Below are 23,275 nucleotides of genomic sequence, written 5' to 3' on the forward strand. Positions count from 1 at the left end.
TGTTGTTGGCAAAGCGAACTTTGGACCCAGTGACAACAATAAGTCTGCAATAATTTCAAAAACTTTAGTTGCCTTTTATTGTCGGTAAACAGACACTACGAGCGGCATATCGAATTTCTAGACATCCAATGTGTTAAGTTTGTTTTTATAATTCTATACTAATTTCTGAGGGTTGCGTAAAAAAATAGCAAAAAATAGATAGACATAGGTATATTGAAAGCGCGGTATTCACTTTTGCTATTATCTACATAAATAAAAGAGTAAAATAATTGGCTGATTGACTTAATGATTCATTGACGGCCAGAGGAAACGACAAAAGCTAGCATCTTGAAATTTTGGTACAGTGTCACTCATGGTCCGAAGGTGTCAGATAAGGCTGGGGTTTCGGAAATTCGTATTAGAATGTTACGAAAAGTACTAAAAGGTGCAGAAAATGGTTACCATCCTTAACCAGTAGAGCTAAAACTCTTAAATATGGAACAAGGCTCACTGATGAAGTGCATGATGGATGTACCAAAGGGTTTTTGGAAATTCGCACTATAAGTGAACTAAAATGTACTATATTTGGAACTATTTCGTATAATGTGTACGGTTAGAACTAAAAACTTAAAATTCGAAATGGGAATCAAGGTTAAGGAGTAGGGTCGATATATGTAGGTAGTTTTCGAAATCTGTACATATGTGTACTAAATTTTAGTTCTAAATTTGGAACAACTTCGATTTGGATTTACCGATAGATGTGAAATACTGAAATTTGGAAATAAGATTACTACTGCATTCTAGGACTGAGGTATATACAGGGTGAGATGAAAAAACTGAAACCAACTTCAGACTGCTCTCATTTGTAAGCCAATCGTCCGACAACTGAAACCTGGAAAACCACAAGTAACTATCGTCAGAGCACTTCAACATTAAAATGTGAATAAATCTTTTGTGTCTCGTACCATCGCTCGTTACCGTGATACTGGTAGCATAGCCCGACGTCAAGGAAGTGGACGGAAAAAAACAGCAACATCAGCAGAAATGGTTCGAAAAGTAAAGAAGCTACATAATCGAAACCCCCTTTGCAGTGGTCGAAAAATGGCTCCAGAGTTGAACATATCGCAATATTCCATTCGGCAAATATTGAAAAATGAACTCAGGGTAAGGCCATTGAAATTCCAAAAAGTGCAAGAACTTACACCGCAACAGAAAGAAAATAGACTCAAAAGAGCTATAGAGTTGCTTCACTTGGCGGAAAGTGGTGAACTGCCGAATTTGGTTTTCTCCGATCGCACTAAACCGCAGGCCATTGCACGCAGCCGCAGACCTTGGACATTCCAACAGGCCATCGCACTAAACACGCGCCACCCAAGAATGGTTACAAAATAAGGTTGCTCGCTTCATTTCCAGCGCACAATGGCCACCAAAATCTCCGGTTACCAATTCGTTGGACTATTGTGTCTGGAGTATTTTGGAAAGCAAGGTTGGCACTAAAAAATACCAAAGAGTGGATCACGTCAAGCAAGCGCTTCGCCGGGAATGGGCCAAAATACCGCGGAGCAACATTCGGACAGCGTGTGACGGTTTCATTGGCCGTTTGAAGGCCATAATTCGCGCTAAAGGTGACCAATTCGAACAAATCTAAACTTATTCTAGAATTTGATGCTATATCCGACATTTTTTTGCTTTCATTCAATTAAATAAAAAAAAAACAAGTAAAAAACATTAAGTTCGGCCGGGCCAAACTTTTAATACCCTCCAACAACAAATACCAATTTCTAGTCAAATCCGGGAAGAAATGTGGCAAAAGCCATTAAAATGGCGAATATCGGGAAGTACGGGGCTATACCAAATCGAGGACCTATTCATGCAATGTTTCGCCAAAGCATCTAGAACATATTATGGCAAATATGACAAATACCAATTTTCAGCCAAATCTGTGGAAAAATGTGGCAAAAATCGTCAAAATACCGAATATCGGTAGGTACCGTTATATGGGGACTATACCAACACGTGGACCTATACCTATAAAGTTTCGCCACACGAACTAGAACCCATTATGACCTACAAATACCATTTTTTAGACAAATCAGTGAAAAAATGTGCCAAAAATAATCAAATACCGAATATCGGGAGGTACCTTTATATATATGCAATATCTCGCCACACGAACTGGGACACGTCATGACCTACAAATACCAATTTTCAGACAAATCCGTGAAAAAAGTGGCATAAATCATCAAAATACCGAATATACTTTATGGGGTCTACGACGAATATTTAAGGATGTTACAAACGGAATGACAAAGTTGATATACCCTCCTTTCCAAGGTGGAGGGTATAAAAAAGTAAAAATTATGGCGCTTGACTTTGTTGCAGTTTTTTTTATCCCACCCTGTAGACACCAACAGTGATGCAAAATTAGTAACGTAAGTACTTTTCGTATAATTCGAACAGATCTCAACACCAAATACCAACAGTGAGAGAGAGCTTTATAGATTCACTCTGTACTACATTTAGTAACATATAATGCTTTTCGTACAATTTTAGTACTCATTTGTAAAACCGTTCCATATCCCAATCCCAAACTCCAACAGTTGTCGCAATATAAAATTTCACAATTTTAGTTCTATCTCTTTTCCCAATACCAAATTTGATTTAATAAAATACTTTCCGAACAATTACAGCACACAATTAAAAAACTTCTCTCCATGCTAGGCCCCAACAGTGACCCAATATTCTTGCCAAAACCTCACAGACACCAACAGTAACGTCTTTATCAATCAAATCTCAGGATATCAGCTCTAATCTTTCAGCAAATACCAAATGTAGTACTATTTAGTACTTTTCGTAAAGTTGCAGTTACAGCACACATTTACGAAAACCCCTTCATATTTCAATATAATATCCTATCTTAAGATATAGAGATTGTTTAGTAAATGTGTGCTACAATTGTTCAAAAGTTACTAAGTGATATTGTGGTCTTTCTTGGTATTTGGTATTGGGATATGGATGTGGTTTTGTAAATGTGTACTGTAACTGTACGAGAAGATATGGAAAAATACCAAAAGTGGCATTTACATAAAATTTTAGGATTTCAGCTCCATTCTTCCTCCCAATACCAATATTCGTATTTTTTGTACTTTCCTTACAATTATAGCACCAAATATAGTACTATTTAGAACTGTTCATGCACCTATGCACAAATTTCATCTTTATCATAAACCTACAACCAACAGGGACCCCAATACAAAATTTCAAATTGAAATCAAGTAAAATTGTCACCAGCATAAAGGAGTTGCTTTGCCTGTCATGGTGTCTGAAAATAAAATAAAAACTCTAAAATTTTTGGAAAAATTATTTGATTTGTTTTTTGTCAAGAAAAGTTTGAATATCTTCAAATATTAAATAACCAATGTCTGTGGAGGATTGGACTTTATGTAAAAATATACCCCTTGAAAATCTTAGAGAATTAGCTGAAAATCACGCGTTCTTGTCAAGAAGGATCAATGGATATTTTCGAAATCTAAATCTAAACTAGTTGTTTAACAACGATTCAAGAATAAAGCCTCCGATGAAAGAAGACTTCGTAAAGAGGTTTGTCAAAATGAATTTTCTTCACCACGTCTAATTGAAAAGGTAAGTAATACATGTTATTTTTGCCCAATCTCAAACGAAACGAAGATTAGTGTTTCCTTCTCCATTAAATGTGAATAGGATCAAATCTGGGTTCTTAACCCGTTTTGCTCTGCGTGGAGATATTGGTATCCTCTTTAAAACATGAATGGCAAACATCTCAACTCTGTCTGGAAATCGGTTCCGGTTACGAATAATCTGCAGAATAACGAAAGTGTAAGTTAAAAAGTATTGATCGGTTTTGCCAACAAATGTATACTCTCATCTTATGGCAGTTTATTGAAACATATTTTGACTTGCGTTGACCTTTTATGGAGGAGGTACCAAAGGAGTGGACCAATAATATCCATGTCTAATCTGAAATAACCCAGATATAATCATTACATCGTATCCTCGGCCATCAGACTATACCGACTACTTCCATCGATTTAGATCAGATATGTAATATTTTTTGTTAAATTTGTGCGTGAAGAAAAGGTTCTAGTGGACCAAAGTGTTTCAGGTCATCAAATACTGATAAAAATATTTCGATATATCGTTTTTGGCCGACAGATGTATGCCTTAAGACATCCTCCTTTTTTTGAAATATATTGTGACTTGCATTATGATTATTCAAACCCCCTTTGGGAATGACTTTTAATCAAAAGGATAAATTTTATGGGATGGTACGAGAAGGGGCTGATAAATTCCATATTCATTTAGATTTACCAATTTTGAAAAGAATCGTTTTTTTTTGTTGGAGGGTACCGATGCAATACAAATATTAGGGTGTGTGAAATTTGAAAAGAATCGCATTTTTGTTTCGAATAGGGAGATGTACCAGAATTAGTGATCCGATATATCCCATCTCAAAACAACATATCGTGTGGATAGAAAACCTTCGATGTGCCGATTTTGAAACGAATCGGATGATTATTTCGTGAAACTCATCATGGTTATTCAAAATTTAGCCTATTGTGGGGAAGTCGGTATATCCCATTTTCCACCAGATCTTCTGTTAATAAATATATTGGAGTGCGAAATTTGAATCGGTTGCTTATTTCGCATTCTATGAGAGGTAATATTATTCCAAATTTTGACCCTTTGTAGAGAGGTACCAAAATTAGTGGTCCGATATATCTTATCTCCACACCAGACCTGATATATATAGAAATATTGCTATGAACCGAGTTTAAAAGGAATGTGTGTTGACGATTTAAAGCAGCCTTTAAAAGCTTCTTTAACACCAAAATAGACTTTGTGGAATAAATTAAAATTGGTATATTCAAAAAACGCCCTCCCGAAAATGATTTGAGAAGCTGTTAGGAGGCTTAGAAGCACCTCTCCAATAGATAAATAGATTATAATAGATTTTTTAATAATTGTTAAATATTTATTTTTATGCCCTACACAAAGACATAATACCCTTATGTCTTTGTGCAATATGCAGAAGGAAGCGAGATAGACCCACAGTTACTTTTAAGGATCTTCATAGAATCACTTTCTGAATCGATTTATGCATGTCTATCCGTCCGTCAGTCCATGTGTTCTTGTGAACACCATGCAGGTCACATTTATTACCAGATTGAGATGAAATTTTCCAAACAATGTTTGTTTGGCCCAAGGGCGAGCCCTATTGAAATTTGTGATTATCGGATCAGATTTAGATATAGATCCCATATATCTTCAACAGATTTTGGGTTGTTTGTCAACCAAATGGCCACTATATCTGTCCAAAAGTCCTAAATGTTGGTACATCCGACCGAATTCAGTGTAGAAGTGAGTATATCAAAATTTGTGAAAATCGGTTCATATATAGCTATAGCTCACATATATATGTTTCATCCGATTTGGTGTTTAAGTCCCTCTCATTCGTAATATGCATTCGACAACAATGATATTTGGTACCAGATATCAGATACCGCCCCAAAAATACCTCTGTCAAATTTTATCGAGATCTAATCAGATTTTGATATAGCTCCCATATATATCTTCAACCGATTTCAGATTAATTGCGCACCAAGTGGCCAATATCTGTCCAAAAGTCCTAAATTTTAGCACATCCGAGGGCATTCAGTCCTAGAAGAAAGAACATCAGAATTAGTGAAAACCGGTTCAGATATAGCTATAGCTCCCATATATATGTTTCATTCGACTTGGTGTTTAAGTGCCTCGCATTCGTAATATGCATTCGACAACAATAATATTTGGTAGCAGATATCAGATACAGCCCAAAAAAACCTCTGTCAAATGTTATCGACATCGGGTCAGATTTGGATATATCTCCCATATATATCTTCAACCGATTTCAGGTTAAATGCACCAAATGGCCAATATCAGTCCAAAAGTCCTGAATTTTAGCACATCCGACCGACACTCACGTAATAAGAATTAGTAAAGGAAAAACCTCAGATTTAGATTTAAACAAAGAAACTGAACATGTTTACATTTTTAACACCAAAATTTAGAAATGATTCAAAAGAGTATACGAAATGTTCACATAAGTTGAAAATAAAATTTCGTTCCTTTCTAAAACGCATACAACATGATATATAAATGGAAATTGCGAAAAAGTAAAACGGTCAGAGTTTGTTTAACCAAGTTAAAAGAGACAAGACACAAACAAACTGGAAACGCAAACATATCAAGAAAACAAAAATTCCAAAATTGCACATGACGCAAGGTTATCATGTGAATATCAAGATGTGTTGTTGTTGCTGCAATGATATCATAAACTACGAAAAGGCCAAACACAGTTGTTGCATCTTCAAAGGCTGGAATGAAGAAAAATACACATAAAACAAATACGACAACATGTCGGCTACCATCGCTATCATCGCACAATGGATTCCAACATGGAAACTATTCTCAAAATATGTTCCTTTATACCAACGTGTGTGACGGTCGAGAGAGATAACAAGTTAAAAAGCAGTATGTAGTAAATAATGTAGCTAAAATCATCAAAATATCGTATATAAGGAGGTGCCGTTAAATTGGAGCTCTGCGAAGACCTGGACCAGCATAGACAATTTTCTGTCACGGGCTGTAGCATCCATTACGAACTTCAAATACCAATTTTGAAACAATTCCGGTGAATAATGTCGCTAAAATCATCAAAATACCGAATATCGGGAGGTACCGTTATATGGGGGCTATCGGAAGACAAGGACTTGCACAGACAATTTTCTATCTTAGACTGTAGTATTCATTACGAACTTCAAATACCAATTTTGAAACAATTCCGGTGAATAATGTCGCTAAAATCATCAAAATACCGAATATAGGGAGGTACCGTTGTATGGGGGCTATACGAAGACGTGGACATATACAGATAATTTTCTGTCATAGGCTGTAGTATCCATTTCGAAGTTGAAACAATTTCAGTGAATAATGTTGCTAAAATCATCAAAATACCGAATATCGGGAGGTAATTATATGTGGGGGCTATATGAAAACGTAGACCCACATGGCCCATTTACGAACTTAACCTGCCTACTGAAAAAATAAGCACGTGTGCAAAATTTTAGCCTTCTATCTCAATTCGTTCGAAAGATAGCGTGATTACAACAGACAGACAGACAGACGGACATGGCTTAATCGACTTAGAATTTTACGCCGATGAAGAATATATATACTTTATTGGGTCTGACATGAGTATTTCGAGGAGTTACAAACGGAATGACAAAGTTAATATACCCTCCATAGTATGGTGGAGGGTATAAAAATTACGTTTGCTGGCATCACAACCGTAGTGTTTACATATGTACATGCAAAATATTTGGCTATTGCAATTGTAAACATGTTTTAAAATGTATGAGGTTAGGTAAACTGCTAGAGCTGTGGGAAGTTTAAAAGACAATCGTTATTCCTTGAGGCTGTATTTGAATCCTCTTTGAGAATTAATCCGGCATACAGCGGGTTGTGCGTTTCTTCCCACTGCATGTGGAGGAAAGGAAGTTGTCGGACCAGTCGCGTACGAATTTGTTGGATAGGGAAGGCTTGAAGGCCATATTGCTCAGTAGTAGTCTTAGGATGTCTCTTTAATGATATCATTGAACAGAGTAGTGGGAACACCCACGGAAGGAAGTATTTTATTGCATTGTAAATATTGTATAAAAGCACATAAAATTTGGAAAATTTTCTAACATTTTTGTTTGAATTCATAGTAATGTCCTTAGTGGTGGGCCCTGAGATTGAGTGAATTTGGACATTCTGCTATTTTAAGGCATTTGCAGAACATATGAAGCCAGATCATGGCCAGTGACTACATATCACCTAGGCTAAACATTGAATCACTGGACATCCATATACCTAACATCTGGACCCGGAACAGCTCACCCTTCAACGGCATAGTCGTCTATACCGATGGTTCAAAGTTGCAGATTGGACAGAGATATTTGTTATCAAACAAGTAAAAAAGCAGTAACTTTGAATACTCTCCTCCATATGCAACGAATTTGGAAATAAAAAAATCCATTTACAATTCTGGAGTTATTGTTATATTGGAGTGCAAGTTTTGTCATAGGCCAGCATTCAAATACGAAACTTGAAACAATTCCGGCGAATAATGTAGCTAAAATCATCAAAATAACTAATATATGGGGCACCGTTACATGGGGGCTATACGAAGAGGTGCACGCACACTTTTCTGTCATAGCATGTAGTATCCATTACGAACTTCAAATACCAAATTAGAAACAACTCCGGCGAATAATTATGGGGGCTATACGAAGACCTGGACCAAGTGTTGTACGAAGTTCAAATACGAAATTTGAAACAATTTCGGACATTCAAATCTTAAAAAAATCGAATATCAGGACACATCGTTGTGTGGGCGCTATAGGAAGATGCATACCTGCATATACAGCATAGGCTCTAGTACCCATTACAAACTTCAAATACGAAATTTGAAACATTGAAAAATGTGGAAAAATCATCAAAATACCGAATACCAGGAGGTACTGTTATATGAAGAATATACGATATCGTCGGCCGCCTGCAGAAAAAAAGTGATCTGTGCAGGGACTGGACGAACAGGGCTAAATCCTCTTAGAATTTTACGCTGATCATGAATATATATACTTTGTTATGTTTTAAATTGTTATGAAGACGTGGATCTTAGTAAATTAATCTGAAGACCGAGAACTTGATGAAGCCACCATTGTACCACTTTTTCCGAGTGATACACTATGGACAAAGCCTGCAGTACTTAGTGTCGTCGTCACCCAATGGCCCTTATATTACAGATACTCGTAAGGGTCATGACTTTTTAGTGGGTTGACGAAACTGGAACGGTAGATCACTTACTTTGCCTTTGTTAAACTCTTTTCGTTGTTAGACATGGGCTTATGGGGAAGCAATTCTGCTCAACTTGCCCTATTTTTTTTTTCGTGAATCACACATTATTTCTATCTATCTTTTTCTGTTTTTCTCTTTTTCGGTCTCTTTTCTTTTAAATTTTACGACGAACACAATGGACCAATAGGTCCACAAATGGAGTGATTCCATTTAGTACTTTTCGAACATTTTCAAAACCGCCTCCTTATCTCAATTCCAGATACCAACGGAGACCTTAATATGAAATTGGAGGATTCTAGGCCTATCCTTTCACCTAATTTCACATTTAGCACCATTTAGTATATTTTGTCAAAATGTTATCTCTATTCCTTCACCCAATACCAAATTAAGTACTTTTCGAATAATAATAGGACGCATTTCAAAATCTCAAACGCATATACCATCAGTAATCTAAATATCAAATTTCAGAATGTTATCTCTATCCCTTCAGCCAATACCAAATATAATACCATTCAGGTCCTTACATACAATTTTAGTATATATTTCCGAAACAACATCGATATGTCCAGGCTACACATGACAGCGACCCTAACAACAAACTTTACATTTAAAGGACTATCTGTCCACACATTCCAAATTGTACCAAGTTTTAGTACAAAACCACCTCCAAATGCCAATTCCAGATACAAAGAGAGTACCTTTTATTACATTTCGTACAATTATAGTACATATTTCCCAAACCAGCTTCATATGTCCAGACTTCTCATAAACACCGACCCTAATACCATATTTTAAGCACTATCTCTTCGCCCAGTACCTAATTGTACCAAATATAGCACTATTCAGTACTTTTCGTGCACTTGCAGTACACATTTGCAAAACTACCTCTTTACCACAAACCTACAAACAACAGGGACACAAATACAAAATTATAAAATTCCAGTACCATTTAGCATAGTTCGCATACTTAGTACACATTTCCAACCCACCTTCATATATAAAACCTACTTTCCAACCTTGATTCAAATTTCAAAATTTTATCTCTATCTCTTCACCCAATAACAAATACAGTACCATTCAGTATTTTTCGTACAATTATAGCACATCTTTCCCAAACTACCCCTATATTTTCAGGCTATATATGAATAGAGTCCCTAATACCAAATTTCAAATTGCAATCACTATCTTATCACCCACTACAAAATTGTACCAAATATAGCACCATTAAGTACTTTTCGTGCACTTGAAGTACATATTTCCAGAATTACCTCTTCATCACAAACATACATACGTCAAAAGCGACCCGAATACAAAATTTTAAAATTCCAGCTTCATCCGTTCCATCTAAACCAAACTGTTCCAAATTAAGTACTATTTAGTATAGTTCGCTCAATTAGTACATATTTCCAAAAGCACCGTCATATACCTAACTTACTTTCAACCTTGATTCTCCTACCGAATTTTAAGTTTTAAGCTGTATCTACTCACACAATACCAAATGGTACCATTTTAGAAGTTTAGTATTTCTTTAGAACTTTTCGAAAAGTTGTTGATTTTTATTGCTGACCTATTGTATATGAATTCCGTTAAACTGCATAGCATAGATGGTGAAAGAAGACTGTTGCTTTCCTCAATAAATTTTTTTTTCTTGAAGATGTCTGTCGAAGACACTCGAAATATCGGAAATAAAAATTATAAAAAAATACTGATGTTTGACCTCAAGCTAAAATAAAGTTATTTAGAACTTCTCCTAACTTAAAGTTCCAATTTCCAATAACCCTTTGGTACATCTATCCTGCTCTCCATCAGTGACTCACATTCCAAATTTAAGCTTATTCTAGTTCATTCAGATTGTTCAATACGAAGAATTACATTTCTGGTACATTTTTCACTTTTCTTATCCTTTTAGTACGAATTTCCAAAAACGCAAATTTATCACACGCCTACGCTCCAAGACTGGCTCTCGTGCAAAAATTCATTCATAATTTCAAGCTTCAGCCGTTTCGTGTTCTGGGAGTTATTCATATTGTCCCTGCAGCACATCTGCTGAGACAATGGATGTTCCTCATCTATCCTTGTCAACTTTCCGCAGAGAACATGACTTGTGAGATTGTCTAACTTCATTTCATTTTGCATATCATTTCGAATTGATTGTTCCAAAAGAACAATACCAATACTCATTTATCTTAATATGCATATGTCCATCATTTAGTTTTGTAAAATGAACTGAAATTTGGCAATGCTTAAGAAAATCGATTGGTACTTCTATTGACAAGAATCAGTCAATACACGAAGTGTAGTATATTGCTTTCACTTTGACAAGTCTCACAAGAGGATAAGTTGTAAAAGGACGTCTCAGTCAATGTATGATGTGGATGTATAGGCCAAGGACTCATAAATAACTATTGTACTAGATAAGCTGAGTAAAGAGAGCTTTTGATGATTTTAAAATCATTTTCTATTTTTTTTTTCATGGAGATTGAGATATTAGAATCTGAAGTTAAAAATTGTTTTTGAAAAATATTAGAACTCAGAAAGCCGAAAATAATTCACTGTGAAAATATAAGTGGTGAAGTTTGCATCTTCCAAAACTCGGCGCAAGTAATTTTTATAACCACAAATTTTAGAGCGAAGATGCGATGTATCGGGCTCTTTTTCTAATAAACGGACACTTAAAAAAATAATTGACGGAAATCGAAGAGAGTAACGAATTTGGTTAGAATTTCACTCAATATAGTGTTAATATCAGCCTTAGGTTAACGGGAAAATAAGTAAAATAGTATCAGTCGGTTTTGCTGACAGAGCCTTGAGTTATGAACGTGACAGATTTGGATTATATCGAGTACTTCTTATACTTTATATGAGATATGTGAAAATTTTTGGAAAATGGAAATATGCGTTAGGTAACAGATATAGCGGACCGAAGTATTCCATTTTCATACTTCATCTAATACAGATAAAGTATATATTCGTATGTGAAAAATTTGAAGGAAATCGAACATTCGTATCCAATTTTATGCGAAATTATAAATTCCGACAAATTACATATTCATATTACATTACTGGTTAAGAGAAATAATTAGATATATCAAGTTGTAAAGAATCGCCGACTTGTTTCGCAAGTTATGATAGTTATAAGTTGGCAGATGTATATCATCTTCACAACAGATCTTGTATTAGAAATTATGTCCGTATGTTGGAAATTTTAGGAGATGGATGCATTTGGATGCTTTTTTTCGAATTCCTTGAGGGTTTTGTTTTTAAAAATCTAGAACTCTATGGTTGGGGGGGTACCAGAATAAATGGTGCGATCTCTACCATCTTTATAACAGGTCTTGTGTTGATGAAAATATTGAGAAGTTCCAAGTCAGAATAGAATCGGATGTTTATTTTGCGTTTTACGAGCTTCATGGATGCTCAAAATGTTGACCCTTTGTGGGAGAGGTACCAGAAGGAGTGGACCGATGCATTCCATCTTGTCACCAAACCTTGGGTTAATAAAATTATTGGGATATGAAATTTGAAGACAATCGGTCTCTTACATCATCCAGGTCTGAATATAATTGGATGTTAATTTTGCGTTTTATGAGCTTCATGGACACTCAAAATTTTGACCATTTTTTGGTGGAGGTGCCAGAAGGAGTGAGCCGATATATCCCATCTTTACACCAGATCTTGGGTTAGTAGAAACAATGGGACGTGTGTAATATGAAGAGAACCGGATGTTTTTTTCCGGATTCTTTGTTCGTTTTGATTATTCAAAACTTAGGTCCTTTGTGTGGGAGGTACCAGAACGAATGGTCCGATCTCTACCGTCTTTATAAAAGATCTTTCGTTTATAAAAATATTGAGATGCGCCAAGTCTGAATGGAATCGGATGTTAATTTAGTGTTTTAAGAGCTTGATGGATATTCACAATTTCTACCTTTTGTGAGGAAGGTACTTGATGGAGTGGACCGATATTATCCATTTTTGCAACTGACCTAGAACTGATTTGCAAAGTTGGAACAAATCGGATTATCGATTCTCTTTCTGTGCAGAAAATATATATATTTTTCAAAATCTTGATTATTTGTGTGGGAGGTACCAGAAGGAGTGGACCGATATATTCCATCTTAACACCAGACCTTGAGTTAATATAAATATTGGGATGGGTGAAATTTGAAGACAATCGGACTCTTACATCACATTTTTTGAGAGTTGTAATTATTTATAATTTTGACCCTTTGGGGGGAAGTGCCAGAAGGAGTGGGCCGATATTGTCCATTTTCACACGTGACTTAGTATTTACGCAAATATTAAGATTTGCAAAGTTTGAGCAAAATCGGATTATCGTTTCACTTTCTGTGCATAAAATATATATTTTTTAAAATTTCGACTATTTGTGGGGGAGGTACCAGAAGGAATGGACCGATATATTCCACCTTTACATCAGACCTTGGGTTAACATAAATATTGGCATATGTGAAATTTGAAGACAATCGGACTCTTATATCACATTTTATAAGAGTTGTAATTAGTCAAAATTTTGACCATTTGTAATTACTCAAAATTTTGACCATTGTCACACTTGACCTAGCACTGACGCAAATATTAAGATTTGCAAAGTTGTGGCGAAATCGGATATTCCTTTCTATTCCTGTAAATTATTTTCTTTGAAAATATTGACATATCGTGGTGGAGGTACCAGAAGTAATGAACCGATATTGCCCATCTCAGAACTCGATCTAAGTTTGACAATAATATTACGATGTACCATGTGAATGAGAAGAGAAAACCAACCGAACGGTATGGCTGTTGATTCAATTCTGTTTTTATTATGAAAATATTTTTCTTACGTACTACTGAAACTAATCTAACTTAACCTAGTCGCAGCCACACAATTGTTCTTATCTGTTCTAATATTGAATGGAGAACATTGCAGGGCTGCTTTACATTTCATTCAAGTGATCTTGTGCATCTACTGAGCGCATCGATATCTGTGCGTGTGGGTCATAACCTTTATTATCTGACACATTATCGTATGCGTCAGCGCACAAGATCACCGAGTTGTTCACATGTGGTATTTTATGGCAGCTGGGAAATATGTAATTTTTGAATATTTATTGTTTATTGCTAGTTTTTCCCAGCGCCTCAACCGCACTCAAAAGTATGTACAAAGTATTTTGTACACCATGTTTGAATCAAATCGGATACTCCCTTCGAGAATTATTGTGCGCACCAGCCAGACAGACAGACGGACGGACATGGCTAGATCGACTCCAAATGTCCTGAAACGGATTTAGTCCAAAGAGACCTAGGGTCTAAAACCGTTATTTCGATGAGGCACATTTTGGCCTCAGTCACATAGCTGAGGATATAACAAGTTAAATGCAATCAGTCGGTATTGCCGACAGCTGCATACCCTCAGACAATGTTCGGTTACTTTAATATATTTTGACTTGCGGCTGTTGACATCACTGTTGACATTGGACATTGCTTATATCGCGTTTTACGTGTTTAAGAAGATAATCGGACTCTTACTTCAAATTTTATAAAAGTAAAAATTATTCAAAATTTTGACCCTTTGCGGGGAGCTACGAGAAAAAGTGGTCCGATATCTACCATCTGCACACCAGATCGTTTGTTGGCAGAAATATTGGATTGTGCGGAATTTGAACACATTTGGACTTTTATTTTACATTTTATAAGAGTTATAATTATTCGATATTTTGACCCTTTGTGGGGAGGTAGTTGATAGAGTGGGCCGATATTGTTAATTTTAGCACCTGACCTAGCACTAGCAAAAATATTGGGATGTTCAAAGTTTTTCTCGAAATCGAATGATCCTTTCTCTTTCTATGATGTAAATAATTTTCTTTGAAAATGTTGCCCTTTTGTTGGAGAGGTACCACAGGGAATAGACCTATTATAAATTCGAGAGGATAACCTTCGAGAGTTATCGAGCTCATCAGTCAGCCAGACAGACGGACGGACATCTCTGGATCGACTCTAAAAATCCTGAAACGGATTTGGTTTAAATAGACATAGGTTCTAAACCAGATTTTTAGATGAGGCACGTTTTGGCCGTACCAAATGATATATACCCCGTCTAGCTATATGACTGAGGGCAAAAAATAAGCAAAAACCTTAGGTCAAAATAAAAATCCACTCCTTCAGATACTTCAAAGAATTTTTGAAGCTTTTTATACCCTACACCACATAGTGGTCAGGGTATTATGTCTTTTTGCATTTGTTTGTAATAAGCAAAAGGAAACGAGATAGACTCATAGTTCCTTTTGATAATCTGAGTCGATTTATGCATTTCCGTCCGTCCGTCTGTCCATGTATTTTTGAAAACAAAGTACAGTTCGCATTTATTGCCCTATCCAGATGAAATTGTGCACAAATCATTTGTTTGGCCCAAGGACGAACCCTGTTGAAATTGGAGATAATCAGTCAAAATTTAGATATAGCTCCCATATATATCATCGTCCGATTTGCCCTTTATTGTGCACCAAACGTGTAATATCAGTCCGAATAGTATGGAATTTTGCACGTACAACCAGATTGCACCGGAAAATAAGTATTGCAAATTTGATCGAAATCGGTTCAGATATAGCTGTAGCTCCCATATATATTGTTCATCCGATTTGTTATTTTTGTCCTCCGCAGCCGTAATATGCACTCTGCAACAACAATATTTGGGGAAATATATCAAATGCAGCTCAGAAATACCCTTGCTAAATTTTATCGAGATCGGTTCAGATTTGGATATAGCTCCCATATATAACTTCGTCCGATTTACCATTTATTGTGCACCAAACGTCTAATATTTGCCCAAATGGGATGAAATATGGCACTTACGACCGAATTGAGTCTAGAAGCTATTGTGTCAAATTTGGTGAAAATCGGTTCAGATATAGCTATAGCTCCCATATATACTGTTCATCCGATTTGTTATATTTGTGACCCACAGCCGTAATATGCACTCCGTAACAACGATATTCAGGGAAATATATCAAATACAGCTTAGAAATATATTTGCCAAATTTTATAGAGATCGGTTCCGATTTGGATATAGCTCCCATATATATTTTTATCCGATTTTAAATTAATTGTGCACCAAATGGGCAATACAATTTCGAATTTAAATACAAATGCTTCGGCATATTTAGTCCTTTGAACTTTAAATTATAATTATAATCATAGGGTGTATGATTGAATTCTCCCATAGAAACTTTTAATTGTAATGCGGAGCAAAGTGGTGTAGGGTATCATAAAGTCGGCCCCGTCCGACTTTAGGGCTTTCTTTACTGGTACATTATTGGTATTTTTCAAATAAAATTAAGACGAATACTTCATGCCCTAAAATATGTGATCTCAATACTCTGTCGCACAAATCTCCGTCTGGTAACTCCAATCTGATTTACTATTTCATACATGGATTGCCACGTACTTATTTACCTGTAATTTCCACCACTCTTACAGTCTTCTATTGTAATAAAGATTTTATCCCGCAGTTTGTGTAATGACTCTGATATAGGAACGTTACTTCTGTGTCAGCATTACTATCGTTCGTACAGTGACAAGAGAAGATGCCTGTCCACCTAAAATAGATATAAAACCATTATCTACACGTGTTACAGCCATTTAAGCTGAACAATCTAATATTATAACCACAAATTACGATGGAAAACCCAAACAGTTGCGGAATTTTGTGGAAAACACTTAAGGTGTTTAATGGCAACACGACAATACATATTTGCATACATCCAATCACTACCATCGCACTGAAAAATGCAAATTGTATGAGAAAGTATTAAACTGAAAAATGACTTGAATAAAAACAGCCATGTTGGCAGTCTGCCATTCAAGTGGTGATGGTTAGAGGGGCATGGGTGTCGAAAGAACAAAATGTTCTTGAGTTGACCAAAAACATTATAGTAAAATATCACACTGAAATTGAGTTTGATTGAAAATTTTATTTAAACTTGGCCTTGATTGATTCATTGTCAATGTCCGTGAGCTGCCGGAAGATAACAACGTTTTCCTTTCCTTTTGTTTTCTACTATATACTAAAGGTCTCTAAAATACTCCTGTCTATAAAGAAGAGTCTAGCCAAAGACATTTAGCGTGGTCGTTTAGTTGTTGTGTTGAAAGGTGTACCTTTTTGGAATGTGCGAAATTCAAAAAGAATCAGACCCTTATTTTGTTAATGATAATATTGGGGTGTGTGAAATTTGAAGAGAATAGGGTATAATTATTAACATTAAGCACATTTGTGGGGGAGATACTTAAATAAGTGGATCGCTATATACCACATTCTTACCAAAATATTGTGTTGATAAAAATATTAGGATATGCTTAATTTAAAGACAATCTTAATTCGCATTATAAAGTACTTATGAATATTAAAAATATTGACCCTTTGAGGGGGAGGTACTTAATGAAGTGGGTCAATATTATCCATTTTTATACCCTCCTCCGTAATTTGGAGGGTATATTAACTTTGTCATTCCATTTGTAACTCCTCGAAATGCTCATGTCAGACTTAACAAAGTATATATATTCTTGATCAGCGTAAAATTCTATGTCGATTTAGCGATCTCCGTTTATCTGTCTGTTCGTCTGTTGTAATCACGCTATCTTTCGAACGAATTGAGATAGAAGGCTAAAACTTTGCACACATATTTATTTTTTCAGTAGACGGGTTAAGTTCGAAAATGGGCCATGTAGGTCCAAGTTTTGGTATAGCCCCCAAATAATGGCACCTACCCATATTTGGTATTTTGATGATTTTAGCGACATTATTCACCGGAATTGTATCAAATTTGGTATTTGAAGTTCGTAATGGATACTACAGCTTAAGACAGAAAACTGTCTGTGCAGGTCCACGTCTTCGTATAGCCCCCATATAACGGTACCTCCCTATATTTGGTATTTTGATTATTTTAGCGTCATTATTCACCGGAATTGTTTCAAATTACGTATTTAGAGTTTGTTATGGGAACTACAATCTGTGACAGAAAATTGTCTATGCAGGTCCAGGTCTTCATATAGGCCCCAGTACCTCCCTATATTCGGTATTTTGACGAGTTTAGGTAGAATACCCACCGAAATTGTTTGAGACGCGTATTTGAAGTTAGTAATAGAAGCTACAGCATGTGACAGAAATATAGCTCCGATATAACGGTACCTCCCTATATACGATATTTTCATGATTTTAGCTACATTATTTACCGCTTATTTCAAGTTTCGAATTTGAATATGGTAGTGACTTATAACAAACAATGCCCATGTAGGTCCACGTCGTATATACACCAATATAACGGCTATATTCAGTATTTATACCCTACACCACAAGTTGGTCAGGGTATTATGTCTTTGTGCATTTGTTTGTAACAGGCAAAAGGAAACGAGATAGACCCATAGTTCCTTTTGATGATCTGCATAGAATCACATTCTGAGTCGATTTATGCATGTCCGTCCGTCCGTCTGTCCGTTCGTCTGTCCATGTATTTTTGTAGAGTCGCATTTATTGCCCGATCCAGATAAAATTTTGCACAGATCATTTGTTTGGCCCAAGGACGAACCCTATTGAAATTGGAGATAATCGGCTCAGCTCAGCTCAGAAATATCTTTGCCAAATTTTATCGACATCGGTTCAGATTTGGATATAGCTCCCTTATATATATTTATCTGATTTCAAATTAATTTTGCACCAAATGGGCATGAATGAATGGGTGTATGCTTGAATTCTCCCATAAACATTTTAATTGTTATGTGGAGCTCAACTAAATTAGCAAAGTGGTGTAGGGTATCATAAAATCGGCCCCACCCGAATTTAGGACTTTCTTTACTGGTTTTTAAATAGGTCCACGATATCGTATAGCCCCCATGCAATAGTGTCCCAATATTCGGTATTTCGATTTTTCAATGGAATTGTCTGAAGGAGTTCCTTCTGAGTAACCTTATGAAAGAGAATTATCCATATATGTCCACGTTGTCGTATAGCCAATATACAAAGGTACCCCCCGATATTCGGCATTTTTATGATTTTAACCACATTTTCTAATGGAATAGTCTGAAAATCCACACGAAGAGTACTTTGTAAGCACTTTACCCCCTGGAAGGGAATTGTCTAATTTTTTTTTGAAAATGTTTTAATTTGTTCCAAATGGTGGTAGGTATCCCGGCCGAACTTTCTGCTTTTTTACTTCTTCCTGGCTCTAATATACCTCCTCACCAATTTTTAGCCATATCGGTAAAGCCGGTCTTGAGTTATAACAAGTTAAAAAGCAGTAAGTTCGGCCGTGCCGAATTTTTAATACCCTCCACCATGTGCAACGAATTTGGAAATTTTCAAAAAATAAAATCCTTAAAAAATTCTGTTAAAATTTTAAAAATACCGAATACAGCCGTTATATTGGGGTCTATACGACGTGGACATACATATGCATTGTTTGTCATAAGCCATTACCATATTCAAATTCGAAACTTGAAATAAACGGTGAATAATGTAGCTAAAATCATCAAAATATCGTATATAAGGAGGAGCCGTTAAATTGGAGCTGTACAAAGACCTGGGCACAGGCTGTAGCATCCTATACGAACTCCAAATACCACATCTCAAACAATTTCGGTGGGTATTGTACCTAAAATCGTCAAAATACCGAATATAGGGAGGCACTGATATATGGGGCCTATACGAAGACTTGGACCCGCACCGACAATTTTCTGTCACAGACTGTAGTTCCCATAACGAACTTCAAATACCAAATTTGAAACAATTCCAGTGAATAATGTCGCTAAAATCATCAAAATACCGAATATAGGGAGGTACCGTTATATTGGGGCTACATGAAGACGTCGACCTGCAAAGACAATTTTCTGTCTTAGGGTGTAGTATCCATTTGGAACTTCAAATACCAAATTTGAAACAATTCCCGTGAATAATGTGGCTAAAATTATCAAAATACCGAATATAGGGGGGTACCGTTATATGGGGGCTATATGAAAACGTGGACCTACATGGCTCATTTACGAACTTAACCTGCCCACTGGAAAAATAAACATGTGTGTAAAATTTTAGCCATCTATCTCAATTCATTCGAAAGATAGCGTGATTACAACAGACGAACAGACAGACGGACATCGCTAAATCGACTTAGAATTTTACGCTGATCAAGAATATATATACTTTGTTGGGTCTGACATGAGTAGATTGGGTATTATAAGTTTGATTGGGCTAAAAAGGTTGGGCAACTCGAAATATAGAATCTATTCCGACCATATTTCTACGCTGACCACCATACCTCTACGTTTTTCCATGGCATGTTGTAAGTAAATGATCGCAAAATATTTGGGGTATGAACAGCGCCAAACGCATCTATCATCCTGATTTTGGTGTCACACTGCAGGTCAGAATTTCAGACCAAACGAGGCGGTTAGAGTTCATGACAGGACAGAAGTCAACATTTTGGAAGTACATCATATAATATTTAGCCAGGGAAAGGATCGAAATAATACCAAAACATTCAATAAAACGCAAATAGCGAAATCACAAATTCACTTTTAGGTTGTCCAACAATGTATCCAAATATCATGATGGAATCGATAATTCTAGGCAAATGAGTTAAAAATCTACTGAAACTTTAAAGAAAATCATAGTGGTGTTGTAAGCGTTTGCTTATTTGTTTTTAAGAAATTATTTAAATTTTCGCATAAAGGTAAGAATTATGAAAAAAAAAAAAAAAAAAATAAAAACTATATCTTACATTTTAAATGCTAAAATTAAAAATTAACTCAAAAGAGATAACTAACTTTACACACGTTTGTGAGATACATAATATCCTTTCCTTTTTTCAAACATCTGATACAACATGGCACATAAACGGAAATTGCGATAAAGTACAACAAACATAGTTTGTTTAACCAAGTTAAAAGAGAACACATATTGTTAAGACAGACGAACAAACCAACTGAAAACGTAAATATATCAACAAAACAAAAATTCCAAAATTGCACTTGACACAAGGATATCATGTGAATATCAAGATGTGTTGTTGTTGCTGCAACGATATCATAAACTAGAAAAGACCAAACACAGTTGTTGCATCTGCAATGGTCCAAACAGTGAAAAACAAACATAGAACAGAAACGACAAGACGGCTACGGCAACGCTATCATCGCAATGAAATCCAACATGAAAACTATTCTCAAAATATTTTCTTTTATACCAATGTGTGTGACGTTCGGGAGAGAGATAAAAATTGCTCGTACGTTTGCTGGCATCGCAGCCCCTGATTTTACATATGAGCATACAAAATATTTGGCTATTGCAATTGTAAACACACATATGTTTGTTTAAAAATTCTTGATGTAAGGTAACCTACGAGGGATGTTGGAAAGTTACCGCAATCTATGTTACATCGGACTCGTCGATGCAGATGGTCAGCTGATAAATACTTAATGGACAAAAACATGGTAAATTCGTTAATTGATGAATACCCTGTTTCTTCCCAAAATTCTGGGTATGTACTATTTTTGGGCACTAGGTCAACAAAATCATTGTCCTATATTTTTTCAGTGTTTTTATACCCTACAACTCTATGTGTTGTTTTATAAGTTTGATTTGACCAAAAATTATGTAACACTTCGAAATATTGGTTTCTCACATAGAAAAGTATATATGGGTCTTTCTATCTCGCCGAGCTGAGTCGATATAGCTATGTATATCCGTCCGTCTGTCCATGTTAATTTGTAATCACTATACAGGTAGCAATTATGGCCCGATCCTGGCAAAATTTAAAATGGAGCTGGGGCCTATTAAAAATTTTCCTGATTTTGCAGTTGCTCTACAGCTCGCAATTATAGACCAATCGACGCGGAAGTTAGCATGGGGCTAATACAGGTCAATTCTGACCGTTATTTAAATGCTGATAGTAAAAATATCGAATATGTGTAGCGAAACAAATACAATGTACAGGGTAAGGTAAAAAAACTGCAACGAAGTCAAACGCCATAATTTTTATTATTTTTTTTAATTTTATTGAATGAAAGCTAAAAATGTCGGAAATAGTTTCAAATTTTAGAATAAGTTTGGATTTGGTCGAATTGGTCACCTTTGGCACGAATTTTGGCCTTCAAACGGCCAATGAAACTGTCACACGCTGCCCGAATGTTGCTCTGCGGTATTTTGGCCCATTCCCGGCGAAGCGCGTGCTTGAAGTGATTGACACTTTGGTATTTCTTAGTGTCAATCTTGCTTTCCAAAATACTCCAGACACAATGGTCCAACGGATTGGTATCCGGAGATTTTGGTGGCCATTGTGCGCTGGAAATGAAGCGAAGAACCTAATGTTGTAACCTTGCTTGGGTGGCGCGTGCAGAGTGCGATGGTGCTGAATCCTGTTGGAATGTCCAAGGTCTGCGGTGACCAAGGCTTTATTACACCTTCCAGAATATTTTCGCGATAATATTCGGCATTTATTCTGATGGTCGGTCAATTAATACGAGCTGAGAGCGACCATCGGCTGTAATGGCGGCCAACACCATCACCATGGCCGGCGCTTGAGTTCTGGTGGCCAACCGAATGTGCACATTTTCTGTTGACCTCTTTGGCAAGTAACACAATCATTTTGTTTGTTTACCAGCTGCTGGATAACGAATGTTTTTTCATCGGAAAAAAACAAATTCGGCAGTTCACCACTTTCGGCCAAGCGAAACAACTCTTTAGCTCTTTTGAGTCTATTGTATTGAGCTCGGTGTAAAGCCATTGACACCGAGCTCAGTTTTAAATATTTGCCAAATGGAATATTGCGATATGTTCCGCTTACGAGCCATTTTTCGGCCACTGCTACGCGGGTTTCGATCAAGTAGCTTCTTTACTTTTCAAACCATTTCTACTTCCTTGACGTCGGACTACGCTACCAGTATCACGGCAACGAGCGATAGTACGAGACACAAAAGATTTATTCACATTTAAATGCTGGAGTGCTCTAACGATAGCCATTTGTGGTTTTCCAGCCACATATAAAGAAATCACACTATCATGCTTGAATTACATCACGAGTAACAATATTTTTTGGAAAATTCCCATCAAGATACTTTTGTACGCTTGTAAACAATATAATGGGATGTCACTGGAATAATTTTAACAGCTGTTGGACGAGTGGCTTAGAAATGACAGCTGTCCGAAGTTGGTTGCGGTTTTTTAATTTACCTTAGTTAGGAGTTGAAATAGACCTACAACTAAAAATGTTCTTGATTTTGCACAAAGGTCACAAATGGAAACAAAATTACGCGAAGTCTCCACCACTACTATTTTTGTGTGAAAAAATACCAACATTACTTTCAGGCGATATCCGAAATACACAAAAGGTGAACTTCTGGCATT

The 23,275-nt window shown here is 36.1% G+C and overlaps 1 long non-coding RNA gene across 1 annotated transcript; it reads left to right on the top strand.

Annotated features, from left to right (window-relative positions):
* The first annotated feature begins 3,297 nt into the window (after positions 1–3,297).
* On the top strand, positions 3,298–4,198 carry LOC109613588 (uncharacterized). Its single transcript, XR_002195085.2, has 3 exons — positions 3,298–3,621; positions 3,700–3,834; positions 3,894–4,198. It is a non-coding gene; the product is annotated as an uncharacterized LOC109613588 (long non-coding RNA).
* Positions 4,199–23,275: the final 19,077 nt, after the last annotated feature.

This window comes from Musca domestica, unplaced genomic scaffold, assembly GCF_030504385.1.
Source record: "Musca domestica strain aabys unplaced genomic scaffold, Musca_domestica.polishedcontigs.V.1.1 7, whole genome shotgun sequence".
Taxonomy (NCBI): Eukaryota; Metazoa; Arthropoda; class Insecta; order Diptera; family Muscidae; genus Musca; species Musca domestica.